This window comes from Conger conger, chromosome 6 (assembly GCF_963514075.1).
Source record: "Conger conger chromosome 6, fConCon1.1, whole genome shotgun sequence".
Classification (NCBI taxonomy): domain Eukaryota; kingdom Metazoa; phylum Chordata; class Actinopteri; order Anguilliformes; family Congridae; genus Conger; species Conger conger.
The window spans coordinates 58,740,759-58,755,678 of record NC_083765.1 but is presented as its reverse complement, the minus strand read 5'-3'; the positions used below and the strand labels follow the sequence as shown (position 1 = coordinate 58,755,678).

Genomic DNA, 14,920 nt, shown 5'->3' with positions numbered 1-14,920 from the left:
AGAATGGCAGGAGCAAATTACAATCTGGCAATGAACAGAAGACAGAAACAGGTTTAAGTAGACAGATAACAAGATACAATGACTAACAGGTGGGTAACTCAGAATCAGGAAACAATGAACAGGTGAAATGAATGATGAATAGAACAACAGAAAGCTAATTGGGATACAAAAGGCGAAAACGCAGGGGACGCAAGGGAATAATACAGAGACTGAAAAACATGACATGACAAGATAAGGTACTCAACCAAGGGAATATCTTGTTGTGAATATATTGTTGGGCTGATTCTCATTGTAGATTCTGTCAGACCTTACTTTAGTGCAATGCTACACAATAATGCAACTATTATTTTAAGTGAGCCACTAGTTGTTGAATGCACTGGTAAACAATCACTTTCAAAAGTCAACATTACTCGCCACTGAAATTCATATGGTCCTTGCAAGATTGAGATCTCACATAATTTTGTGGTCTTGCATACTAGAATGCAATTTAGTTTTCACCTGACCAACTGGATAGGGAAGTAGGACTCTTTGCATCTCACACACAGTACAAATACCAAAATTGACATAAAAAAAGACATTAAAATGTCATTCTGTCACAATCTCCGTGCATTAGCTAGCTAAATATCCAGTTGTTTACTATCATAATCAGTTGAACAGATGGCACTTCATAAAGAAGAAAGTTAATATCAAAACCTCTAAATGTAAAGTTTTAGCATTTCATTTGTAGGTCTGTAATTTATATATTTTTAAATGGATTAGCTACTTTCATTCTCGCATGACAATCCTAATCTCAGGATAATTTAAGTAAATACTACAATATTTTTATTTATTTTTTAGCATGTTATAACCAAATTCTCTTGAGCAGTGAAGTGTATATTTTGTTATTCTTCATTCACAGGTCTTCAGTGCAGTGCAAATGCAAAGGCATCCCAAAACGGTTAGTTCTCAGTTTGAACAGGTTGTATTGGCTTTCTATGAAGATTTATGATTTTGGTTTTCTTCTGGAATATCATGGGAATATAGCAGGCTGCTTGGCACAAAATCAAGTCATTATAGTGGAGCAACCATGATCTTAGATGAATTGAATCATCTTTTCAGAAGGGCATCAGAAGGTCAGTTTTCTGCTGCTGTAGTGTAGCTGCTGTGTATGCTTTCAGTGATGGATGAAGGACATTTATGAGGACCCAGTTGTGGAAAAAGTCTATCATATATATCATTAAAAAAAAAACATCTGTCCAACAGATCAGAAATGCTCTTCGGGCAGCAGTCAAGGTTGGGTCAGTGACTACTGTTTCCAGAAGACTACAGAGGCTATTCTGCCAAATGCAAACCACTAGTTAGCCACCAAAAAAATAATAATAATAAGGTTACAACTTGCTAAGAAGTATGTATTACCTATGTATTACCAATGTAGGTAAAACCACACCCACACAAACGATTAGGACCCCAATCAAATAATTATTAGACAATAAGCAAAGGAAGATATTGTAGCGTCCCTGTTTGGGACTTGTTATTGCAGCATAAGCGCTGCCAGCCAAGGGGAGTGACGTAGGTCGTGTGGGCTGGGGGTGAGAGAGCGCGTGCGAGGGGATGTGTTTCCAGGTCGGCGTAAGTCGAGTTGTTGTTGTTCTGGGTGATCTTCAGTGTGCGCATTTTTGTGTGGCTTCTCGACAATAAAGTTCTAAAAGATAACCACAAGCTCACGTCTCTGCCTCCGTTTAAACCGAACCGTTACAATATACAGGCTCATAAGCAATAAATATAAACATACAAACAAAATAAACATTATGAATATTATGGCTCATACAAAGTACCTAAATGTTCCTTCAGAATGCTGGAAAAAGGTTTTATGGACAGATGAGACTCAGTAAGATTGACTTATCAGATTGACAGAGGCAAGATCAGAGTGTGGAGACCAAAATGAACTGCCCAAGATGGATAACTGATGCTTTATGTGAATTGTACCTTATCTGACCTGTGTCTGTTCCTAGGTCTGGAAAACAGAATCTGCCAAGTGACTATAATGCAGTTTTCTGAAGCCTGTATGCTGGTATGTTTTCTGGCTTCTTTAGCTCAATCCCCAAACTTCCTCACCTGGCCTGTGCCAGTGCAATAGTGAAAATGCACCATTATAAATTATTAAAGACTTCTGAAACCTTGTATAAGGCTTTCATTACCACAGAATAGCATCTTTATAAAGTAGTAATTGGCAATTGTGTGGAAAGAAGGGCTGACACTACACTTCAACTTGAAACATGCTTTGTCACTTTTGAGAAGAGCGCTCTGCTTGACTTTTTATGTCATTGTGCATAATGTACTCTGTTTGCTTACAGATGATTCATAAGGATGTTCCGCTATTTTTGTTATGGTGCTTCAATGGTGAAAATGTGCTTTATTTAAGCATCGTCACATTACATTGGGAATTTCTTATTGCTAGGAGTAGTCACTGGCAGTAGTTGCCAGATTTATTTCTACCTTCTAATTGAATTGAGAGTCTGATTGAGATTTAATTAAAACTCCTGACTTATGAAACACATTCATTTGATTTAATTTGGCAATTATTATCAAATATTTAAATGATTCAATTGACAAATCCGTTGGTAGGCAGACCAACGCTGTACAAAATGACACACCAATACAATACATGATACTGAATAAAATTAAGGTATGTTAACAGATTAATCAATACTATTACATGGAATATCAATTCCATGAATAATATTATGTTATATTTATTCAATAATTGTACTTGTAATTTGTCATCTTAATTTTATTGGGTAGATATGGTGTATCATTACAATTCACAACCTGATTAAAATTAAGATATTTATTAAGGTACAAGAAGCATGCAATATCTGAATGCAAACAGACAATGAATATTACACACATGGGCAGGTGACAGATAAATGAATGAAGGAGAATATGAAACCATAGCTTGTTTCTTACAAACTAATCTTAAGAAAGCCCAGACTAAATTTCAAATACCAAAAGACATAAGAATATTCCAAAAAGGAAATGTAAAAATGGCAAGAATGCTATAAATAGTGTATGCTCTCATGTATTGTATGCAGACCATCTGCAACAGACAGTACTACAAGAGAGCTGGTGGTTCCTCCCTATTCTTCTGGAGTTTTGAAGCCAACTGCCTGCTCCCTGTCATGTTTGGCTAGTGACCTAACCACGGTACAAACTTGCAATCCTTTATCTGCAAGCCCCAGCCTGCACTTTTGGCATCTTTACCAAATGAGCCCATTGGGAGTACCTCAGCTTTATTTGTTAAATGATAATGAGTATGCAGTTGTTAAGTCGGCACTCACTAGTGATCCAGGAAGATAAACTGCAAGAAGGCTCATGCTCCCAACCCCTTCTGCAGATAACAGAAGTTTGCTCTGCACTAGAATTTCCTTGTGTTCTTTAGAAAGAAAATACGAGCTAAAATGTATCAGGACATATCAAGGGCTTTTTTTCTCGCATACATTTTTGGAAAGATTGATGACACCATATGTTGACTCATGAGATGTAGACCTCAGCTGTGTACGTCATTGCAGGTGTTTATCTGCTTATGTAATGGCATATGCTGTGAGAGCATGTCTGCAGATTAATCTGATCTCTGCACAGCTGTCTGGTGGTATCACCGTGGAGCCTGGCTTCTTTTGTAGGATCTCATTAGGTACTGACAAAAGTGGTGAGCGTTGGCGTGTCCTGGCCCCTGCCTTGTACCTAGGCTGGGAATCTTTCCAATTCTCCAGACTGTTCTCTGTTATACCAGTGGAATGAAGATCGAATATTATCGAGGGTGATTGGATAGTACTATCCAAACATAGCATTTATGTGCTAAATATGTATCGGCCTGTAGAGGGTCCCTGAGTCACCAGTGGATGATGGACAGCATGTAGATAAAAAATTGAAAACATACATAACTTGCTGTTAATGCCATGAGTTTTTATGAGTGTTGGGTAATAATGGCAACCGAATGAAGAAGGAGAACCAGGGTAATGGCATTGGGAAACTGGTTTAACCTACCTTTGGACTTTTCAGAGTATGTATGAAAGTGATGTTCATTATTTTTGAAAGGGATCCTCAGTGTTCCTTGGCATGTTTTGTCACATATCAGTGTATCGGTTAATTAGCAAACACAACGTTTCCTGAATCTACACTGGTTTTATGTTGACTGCCAGCTTGACTAGATGGCGACTACACAGTTTGTTACCACATAGAGCATGAAAATCACTTTTGCGGGAATTAAAGGACAAAGGGTTGTCCTTAGACATGCGGTTCTTCAGATTTTGTGAATCATTAATTGAACAGTTGTCGGTTTAAATCTCTGGAGCAACTAGGTATTGGCAAAAGCAAGTCAAGATACTGTATCGCATTTTCATCAGTATGAGATTTTTATGTGGATATACTGCACTCTAAAACTAATGTGTCCTTGAGATAAGCCATGCAACATGGATTGATTATGTAAAAGGCTTAACTACACATTTGGTATATAAAATAGCCCTTCTCCTGTAAGACAAAATAAAAACAGATAATAGAACCCGTTCCTTGCATATTTATTCCTCTTTATTTGCAGCATGGGTAAATCTCACAAAGGCAAGTGTGCACACAGGCATGCACATTAAACGCACTCACAGTCACATTCGTGCACTTATTCTAAGAACCACACTGTGCTGGCATTTCCCATGAGTCCATTTCAGAGGCTAATTAAATATTAATGCCAAGAATGATTTCTTTAATGTGTTTTCCCTGCATTGCTAAACACGGAGCGCTCACCAGAATGGGGAGGAATGGTAATATGTTGCTCTTGCTGAAGGCAAGCGCCTTGCAATGCCTTTGCTTTCCTGTTGTTGGTCTATAATCAAGGTAAAGAACAAAGTCTTTAAAAAAAAAGGAGAAAAAAAAGAAAAAGATTTTAGCTTTTCTGTAACTGACATTACCAATCCAATTCCATTCACTTTTCAGAAACATTTTTAATTTTTAATTCCATATCGATTTTGGCTCCAGGATAAAATTTATGTTTACAAAATCCTACTGGCCTAAACTACTTATACACTCAGTGAGCTCTTTTCTTTAGGTATTTATTACACTTATTTTGTAGACTTCTACTGTTGTAGCCTATCCACTTAGAGTTATGATGCATTGTGTGTTCAGAGATGCTCTTCTCCATACCACTGTACTGTATGGTTATTTGCATTACTGTCACCTTCCTGTCAGCTTTGACCAATCTGGCCCTTCTCCTCTGATGTCTCATTAACAAGGTTTCTGTCTGCAGAACTGCTGCTCACTAGATTTGTTGTGTTTTTTGCTCCATTCTTTGCAAACTCTAGAGACTAGTGTGCATGAAAATCCCAGGAGATCAGCAGTTTCTGAGATACTCAAACCACCTTGTCTGGCACCAACAATCATTCCACAAAGTCACTTAAATCACATTTTTTCCCCATTCTGATGGTTGATGTGAACATTAACTGAAGCTCCTGACCCGTATCTACGTGATTGCACTGCTGCCACACAATTGGCTGATTAGATAATTGCATGAATAAGTAGGTGTAATAAAGTAAAAATGTTCCTAATAAAGTGCTTGGTGAGTGTATAATTAACTACATTTAAAATTTAAAGGTGGATAATCATACTAAACATACATACATGCAATTCATTTTTGTTTTTATTGTTTTATTTTGTTTTATTTGTAAAAACATTTTCCATTGGCATGGCCTGCTATTGTCAACAGCTACCTGAATTGATTTCTGCTTTCCTGACCAAGGACACCAATCTTTAGTGACCAGTGCCATTGCCCTGTAAATTTATTAATTCATGTTGCCCGCCACATTGCACATCTAATGTTTTGTATATTTCTGTGGCTGAACAGATGTTAACAAAAGATTCATATCCAACAAAAGATTCATATCCAATGCCTTCCCTGGCATACTAAAACACTGTGTTATTCTGTGTGCTTCAGTGAACTAACATTATGCCTTATGTTGTTGTTTGCATAGGCATGTCTTCATTCATGCATTTTTATTTGTAGTGGCTTGAAATTTTAAATTTTAATTTTAAACTATTATTATTGTTATTATTATTGTTATGATTATTATTGTTATTGTTATTATTATCATTATTGTTGTTATTATTATCGTCATTGTTGTCATTATTGTTGTTGTTATTGTTGTTGTTATTCTTTTATTGATATTATTATTATTGTTATTGTTATTATTATTAGTATTTATATTATACATACAGTGGTGTGAAAAAGTGTTTGCCCCCTTCCTGATTTCTTATTTTTTTGCATGTTTGTCACACTTAAATGTTTCAGATCATCAAACAAATTTAAATATTAGTCAAAGACAACACAAGTAAACACAAAATGCAGTTTTTAAATGAAGGTTTTTATTACAAATCCAAACCTACATGGCCCTGTGTGAAAAAGTGATTGCCCCCCCTGTTAAAACATAACTTAACTGTGGTTTATCAAACCTGAGTTCAATTTCTCTAGCCACACCCAGGCCTGATTACTGCCATACCTGTTCTCAATCAAGAAATCACTTAAATAGGACCTGCCTGACAAGTAGACCAAATGATCCTCAAAAGCTAGACATCATGCCGAGATCTAAAGAAATTCAGGAACAAATGAGAAAGAAAGTAATTGAGATCTATCAGTCTGGAAAAGGTTATAAAGCCATTTCTAAAGCTTTGGGACTCCAGCGAACCACAGTGAGAGCAATTATCCACAAATGGCGAAAACATGGAACAGTGGTGAACCTTCCCAGGAGTGGCCCGCCGACCAAAATTACCCCAAGAGCGCAGCGACGACTCATCCAAGAGGTCACAAAAGACCCCACAACAACATCCAAAGAACTGCAGGCCTCACTTGCCTCAGTTAACGTCAGTGTTCATGACTCCACCATAAGAAAGAGACTGGGCAAAAATGGCCTGTATGGCAGAGTTCCAAGACGAAAACCACTGCTGAGCAAAAAGAACATTAAGGCTCATCTCAATTTTGCCAGAAAACATCTTGATGATCCCCAAGACTTTTGGGAAAATACTCTTTGGTCTGACGAACCACAGAGTGGTTTATGGAAGGTGTGTGTCCCATTACATCTGGCGTAAAAGTAACACCCCATTTCAGAAAAAGAACATCATACCAACAATAAAATATGGTGGTGGTAGTGTGATGGTCTGGGGCTGTTTTGCTGCTTCAGGACCTGGAAGACTTGCTGTGATAAATGGAACCATGAATTCTGCTGTCTACCAAAAAATCCTGAAGGAGAATGTCCGGCCATCTGTTTGTGACCTCAAGCTGAAACAAACTTGGGTTCTGCAGCAGGACAATGATCCAAAACACACCAGCAAGTCCACCTCTGAATGGCTGAAGAAAAACAAAATGAAGACTTTGGAGTGGCCTAGTCAAAGTCCTGACCTGAATCCTATTGAGATGCTGTGGCATGACCTTAAAAAGGTGGTTCATGCTCGAAAACCCTCCAATGTGGCTGAATTACAACAATTCTGCAAAGATGAGTGGGCCAAAATTCCTCCACAGAGCTGTAAGAGACTCATTGCAAGTTATTGCAAATGCAGTTGCTGCTGCTAAGGGTGGCCCAACCAGTTATTAGGTTTAGGGGGCAATCACTTTTTCACACAGGGCCATGTAGGTTTGGATTTTTTTTCTCCCTTAATAATAAAAACCTTCATTTAAAAACTGCATTTTGTGTTTACTTGTGTTGTCTTTGACTAATATTTAAATTTGTTTGATGATCTGAAACATTTAAATGTGACAAACGTGCAAAAAAAAAAGAAATCAGGAAGGGGGGAAACACTTTTTCACACCACTGTATAAAGTAAAGGTTCTGTGATTTAGTGAGAGTTCTGAAACAGAGCTGTCATTCTGTGGACAAGCCATGAGAACATCAGCAGGAACCTGTTCTCCCTGTGATTGTAGGTCAAACTGACTAACGGACACAGCACTGAGCTGCCTTAGTTCCTATAATGCCTCTGTCTGCCAGGCAGGACGGTGGAGGTAAGGTGGGTGGGGGATTCAGATGTGCACTACCTGCACTACAAGAACACTTGCTGTTTCAGCTTCTACACAGTTTTGAAAAAATGGGTGGGTAGGTTCCATCTCATTTGCATAAAGTATTATCTTACCAATCAGGCACCGGCTGTGTTCTGTCTCATATTGATCCATAACAGCTGGCTTGCCAACTTTGAAAACCATCCATCCATCCATCCATCCATTATCTGAACCCACTTATCCCGAACAGGGTCGCAGGAGCCTATCCCAGCATACATTGGGCGAAAGGCAGGAATACACCCTGGACAGGTCATCAGTCCATCGCAGGGCACACACAACCATTCACTCACACACTCATACACTCATACACTCATACCTACGGGGAATTTAGACTCTCCAATCAGCCTAACCTGCATGTCTTTGGACTGTGGGAGGAAACTGGAGTACCCGGAGGAAACCCACGCAGACACGGGGAGAACATGCAAACTCCACACAGAGAGGCCCCGGCCGACAGGGATTCGAACCCAGGACCTCCTTGCTGTGAGGCGGCAGTGCTACCCACTGCACCATCCGTGCCGCCCCAACTTTGAAAATAAGAAGTTAAATTAAACTGACAAATTTGTGCCCATCAACAATTTTCCAACTGCATATCTGATTGAAATCTACATGAGAGGATACCACAAAGTGATGTCACAATTTGGGTGGGGCCAGAGTGCACTGCAGATTGCATTGCAGGAGACCACACTATACCAGTTTAAGCCAAAATTATATTATTTAATGAAAGCTGAAATAATGGCATGGATTAAAATCTCTTACGCTAAAGTAGGCGTACAAACATGTTTACAGCAGAAAAAAAAGTTTGATCTAGGGTGTAATTACCCTTTAAAGCATCTTCAGTTCTGAGTCATTAAGTTAATGTCTCACATATTATAGCCCCTACAGATGGAATGATGCAGGTTGTGACTGTAGTGCTGCTTAATCTCTCCTTCTCTGTAGAGGACTTAACTCACTACCTTTGATTTCCGTATGTGTTAGTCTCAGCTCCCCAGGCAAAGCCTTAGATGGTGAAGCATTAATACTCTCATAAACGAAACTATATTACATACAGTATTTTCTCATTTTTAAATAGGTTGATTGATTTTACTTGTTACTGAACAATAAGTAGCTTTCCTGGAAGACAAGAACATAATGCGAGTGGTGTGAAACAGTTCGGCCTTCTCACATTTATCCACCTTGCTCCACAGACTAACTAGCACTCCGCTAGCTAACAGCCTGCTGAAGCACTCACTGAGAGGTATGAGCACAAAGTGCCAGGCCAGCACAGAGTGTGCTAAGTCACCTATTCTGGGAGCAGAGCCCCTGTCAATGCTTCTGTTCCAGGGCAGTGCTTCAAATAAACCTTTAGGTCCCATTTCATTATTCATCAGTGAGGTTTGTTTAGAGCTGGTCCCATCAGCTGCCCCCCCCCCCCCCCCCCCCCCCCCATGCTGGCATAAAAAAGAAAATAAATTAGAGCCAGCATTTAAAACTGATTGCATGGTAGTTTGTGGATGTCAGATCACACCTGGGATGTTCAATAAAGTGTGCTTCAGACAAAACTTCTGCTTGAGGGGAACGCAGTTGGCGAGTTCCGCCAGAAGAAATAGTTCCAGATTAAAATGTGCCTTTTTGAGCTCTGTTGATGTTCACAAGTAACTGTGGCATTATATTTAGAAAGAGACGTTGTCAAATCAAGAAAATTTGTCACATCCTAAGTGAAATTATGGAGGATGGATAGATAGTGCTCTGGGTAAGTGGAAACATACATTCATTTCATTTTTGGGCAAACTGCCCCTTTAAAACTTTAACGACTGCCCATGCAATCTGAGGTCACGTAAAGGACACATTGTTTAAATCCTGACATATGCCATTACAGTAACATACTCAGAGGATTGACTCAATTTATTCTTGGCCCTGTGCCCAGTACGATTATGAAAAACTATGCAATGCGATAGCAAAAGGGCCTTTGTTTACTGAAATATCATTGAAGTTTTGCATTTAGTACCAGACCATTAGTCTTAACACACACCCTTCCATCTGAATCAAGACAAAGGATATACAGAAAAAAGAAAGTTTAATGCACTTACCTCTCCATACCGACCGATCGATCGGCCAATTGAAATAATTAGATCAATTTATTTCGAGTGAGGTAATAAGTGACACATAAGTGTGTGTGTGTGTGTGTGTGTTTGCTTGCGCGTGTGCGTGTATGTGCATGTGTGCGTGTATGTGCACACACACATCCATGCAGAGTAATCTCAGATGACACAGAGATAGATGACTGCACTCGTTCAGACACAGAGTGGTTATGGAAAGACAGTGCTTGTGATGCATTGCTTTTCTGGGTATGGCAGCTGGTTTATATGCTGATTCAGCCAATAAGGCCAGCTCATTATCCCCTGGGGTGACGCCCTGAGGCTGGCAAATGCATGACAGGTTTACACTTTTGACCATGGGGCAAATCTGTTCCAAGGACAATCACTTTAACTGGATGTACCACCCGGGAGGCCTGTGGATTTTTCACATTTTCTTCTTCAGAGAACTTCATGTTTGTTCAAATATTTCGCTTAGGCGCACACACACGCATCCACACACACACAGGTGGGTAGCAACAGTAGATGAGATTCCTTTCACTTTTGGGGCTACCTGTGTGTGAGTGCAGTTCAAAGGACTATTCAGGTTCAACCAGAAGCCGCTTCTGAGAAGAAACCTTGAGCAATCTTTGAACTAGCCCTAAGAGCAGAGGTATGGAACACAACCGTCTTCATTAAGTACCATAACCCAAAAGGATAGTAGCAGGAATAGTGAAGAGACTACTGGCTTTGCTCTACAGCACTTCACTTCAAGTTCTCCATTAGCATACAGTGCAATCTTTCCAAGCCTCAACGGGTTTTAGCTTTCGGTCCTCAATGACCTCTGCTGAAATAACAGATCACAAGAATATTGACAAACTTTTTACAAAAATCTCACATTTTGTGGAAGGATATGTACATTGTACTGTACTATTTTCTACAGTAAAGCCATCTTATGGATCATGATCAGATCTGTTTTTTATTACCAATAAGTGAATGATCCAAAGTTAGCAGCCTTTCCCTGTTATGCATAAAGGTTTTGCCCATACATACCATAACTACTTTGATTTGATAAGAACGAGTAATGATACATATGAATTATAGCCACTTCATTGACATATTATGAAAACTTTGAGTACTAAAACATCCCCTGAAATGAGAGCCTAACTAAAATTGACCTTATACTCCTAGGAAATGTTTAATGTTAAAACATAAATAATAATTCTTGTATTGTTGTGTCCATGAAAAGACTCCATCTTCAAAATATTTCCGTCAAGTTCAGTGTGGTCTGTAACCACAATGATCTTCTCTCTGAATAGACACTATAACCAGTGGTGAAAAACATAAATTTGCTTAAATATGAAAAAAGATATATGAAATCTACACATCAGTTTACATGTAAAATCTAAATTGCTTATGGAGTGCAACAGAGCACCTTATCTGGTGAAAATGTAAGAATAGTAACAATGATTTTATGCAACATTTTTATGAGCATGACAAGTTGTCCAGCAGATAAGTGACTCAGACCACCCTATCAAGAATGATTGATTTTCATGAAAGGAAGGAATTTCTCTATTTCCCCACAACAAAGCTTGTTTTTTGGTTGAGGGTCAAAGGCATCAAGCGAGAAGAGGATTTTCATGGCTTCACGTGGAGGCCAGAAGGCAGTGTGTCTGTGTGCCACCTCTCCTCACATTGCCTGTGAAAGCCATATCCACCCAGTGTGACCTTTCATTGATCCACAAATACAGTGAGCCATTCAGAACACGCCAGGTTCCTGAAGCTTCATTTCACCACCAAAGGTCACGTTAGCCTGATCTTTTTTTCATTCACAGCAGCGAACACAAATAATGGCTGAACAAGAAATTCATTCCTACTCTGTACGCATGCTGCATAACTGTACAGGCACATTTTCAAACTTATAGAGGTAATTTTGTGTTATTGCAGTCCTTACTAAATATATCTGCTTTGTTGGAAAGTGTACACCTCATGCAGTAACATAAGAACTGGAATGAATGAATGGAAGTCATCACAAGTTATTGTGGGGAATTTTTGTCCATCAAGAAGGTCTGATTGAGTGTTGTGGGGCTCTTTGCTTTCTTCAATAAGATTTTTCCAGGCAGACAATGCACAATGAATGAAGTAATATTTATTGCAGTTTAATGTAAATGTGTCAAAGCTCTGCCTCTCATCACTCCCTGTTGTAAGCCAGCCACAGGGAGTGATGACAAACCTCCCTCATGGTGGTCTAGAGAAGCAGAGCTCACAGGTGGACACTTTTGAAGGCATATTTCAGGAAAAAGCAGGATAATTTAATAAAATGCGGCTAGAAAAAACAGCAATAGCAATACGAGCAATGGCAGCATGGGAGCGACAGCATACCAAAATGGGCAATGCAGCAGAAAGAGCCAGGCAGCGCTATGGCTTTAGCATGCAGAATGAGCTAGGCAACAGGGCAGCTTTGCGTGATTTCCACAGCAGGGCCATTCGAGCAACGCATCAACCGCTAGCTGGCAGCACAGCATGGCAGAGCAGCAGCATAATGAGCAAGGGCCTGAACAGGTAGGTTTGGCGGTCTATACTGGTCCTCGCATTGATGCTAGCTTCTCAGGGTGCTCGAACTCCAGACTTCACACCATTTACTCTGACACAATACTGTGGTGCAAGGATAAGCTTCACGGCCACAGATTGAATCAAAACTGTAGCTCCATCGGGCGAGGCATGTTGAGTGATAGCATTGGCAAGAAATGGATGCTTGCTGTTCGATTGGGCACCCAGAGACTGCAGTCAAAACAGCATAGGGAAGGTCTTCCTCTGACTCTGCTCTATACAAGCTGGGCTAAAGCCAACTGCCTTTCCAAATTAGGATGTTAGGAAATTAGGAGTTACATCTGCTCATCCCTGCTCTAGGTGCCAAAATGTATAAATGAAGAAATAAATGTTACACTTAACAGCAAAACACATGTGCACAAAAATGATATTACACATATAGTGCTACTATATATGCACAATGCATTTTATTCCACAGGTGAAAGCAAGTTATCTGGACATTTCTGCAGGGATGGCAGGTAGGGGCGATAAAACATTTCTATACACCTGTACACATGCATATCTGAAGTATAATAAACAATAGCTTGAGCAGGCTCTTAGAGAGCCATGGAACAATACATCCCACTGCACAGGAGAAATCATTTGTATCTTATGTTATATGGTATTCTTCAGTCAGAGTCTGTTTCTCAACTCCTCCATTCATCATCTTAAAATACAGTCCCCAGTAGGCAAAAAATCCCCTGCAAACACATACTTATTTCTCTTTTTTTTGCATTTTCTCTTTGCTCATCTTTTTCCTCAAGAAAAGAACATTGATTTACATCTTGGCAGACCAAGGCAGGATGCATATTTATTAATTAATTTATTTGGTAGATGAGGCAGGGAGAAGGATCATGATTTTTTTTTTCCCTCCATGTGACCTGGCATAAGACCACTTGATTACGCCACCTTGGGAATTACGCCCAAGGAAATAGTAAGAATCGAGGATTGGTGATCAATCCCCACATAGGTGTGTTCAACTAAATGAACAAGCAGAGACGTGGATTAAATAAGAGTTTATTAATTACAATCCTAAAAACAACCCACACAAAAACCCACAGGAGCCCCAAAATGATAAAATGAGCCAGTAGGTCTTCCCTGCCGCTGGGGCACTACTGGGTGTTTATGGGTACGAGTCCGTGGAGGGGGGAGGACTTACCGGAAGTGGAACCGAAAGGTCACTCACTCGTGAAGGTGCCAGCAGACACACACACGCACTGTAAATCGGTGTGATACGGACACGGTGAATAAAATATTCTACTTCTACACACACAAAAGCATGCAGTGAAAGAACGGCCCCACTTCCGACAGCGCCGTAGCGACCTCCACGCCAAACCAGATTCCAAACCACGCACTGCAACGTGAACACTAAGCCGCCCCAAAGCCCCAACTCGATCAACAGTTTGTTTGTCAATAGTACGAGTATTAACTAGAAATACATATGGAATCCCAGGGAAAAGGCGGATACAACACAGTTTAAGAACACAAACGCTCCACGTAGCCTGTTACCGGCGGATTAATAGAACTGGCGCCCCGCTATCCACGTTCCTTGTCGGCAAAACAGCAGCTAGCAATGTCCTATAATGGCAGAAAAACATTCGTTAGTGCATATACAGTGTGACGTTCTGGCAAATGCAATATTGTAGCGCATTTTAACTACAACATTTCCTCGGAAGCTAAATGCTTTCCTACTCATACCGTTAACAGGATAGATTAAAATAAATACCTTAATAGGCTATGCATGTGCAGAGTCTCAAGCTCCACCACCTCGTCTATGGCGACCTACAATAAAAATTCTCATCAGGCTTACATGGAACATTACGTGGCTGCAAGTAACAGAACAAACTGCAACATACCTTGAAGCCAGACAGGAACCTGCACAGAAGCAGGGAAGAACAAGAAGGCATTTCCTTATACCTAGTTGTTGCAGGCTATTTATAGGCTCCCGGAAATTGTTAATACGCGCGTCAGCAAACCAGAAACCGGAATGCACATTAACATAGCCTATTCGCTCGTTAAGGTGCTTAGTAACCTGTTACATCCAGTATGTATAATAATATAATTACAATTCTATCCACCTGGTAGCTCATACATCAATGCCATTTTAACTGATCCAGCAATGATGAAAAGCTTTAAATTGTTTCTTCCAAATAAATGTCAGGATCTCACTAAAATGAATCAGTTAAATTGTATGAGAGCTATACACTAGCTAGAC

The 14,920-nt window shown here is 39.8% G+C and overlaps 1 long non-coding RNA gene across 1 annotated transcript; it reads right to left on the bottom strand.

Annotated features, from left to right (window-relative positions):
- Nucleotides 1-13,753: 13,753 nt before the first annotated feature.
- LOC133130086 (uncharacterized) lies at nucleotides 13,754-14,645 on the bottom strand. The gene is made up of 3 exons (XR_009708906.1): nucleotides 14,562-14,645; nucleotides 14,432-14,487; nucleotides 13,754-14,283 (listed from the first exon to the last, which is right to left on the bottom strand). It is a non-coding gene; the product is annotated as an uncharacterized LOC133130086 (long non-coding RNA).
- Nucleotides 14,646-14,920: the final 275 nt, after the last annotated feature.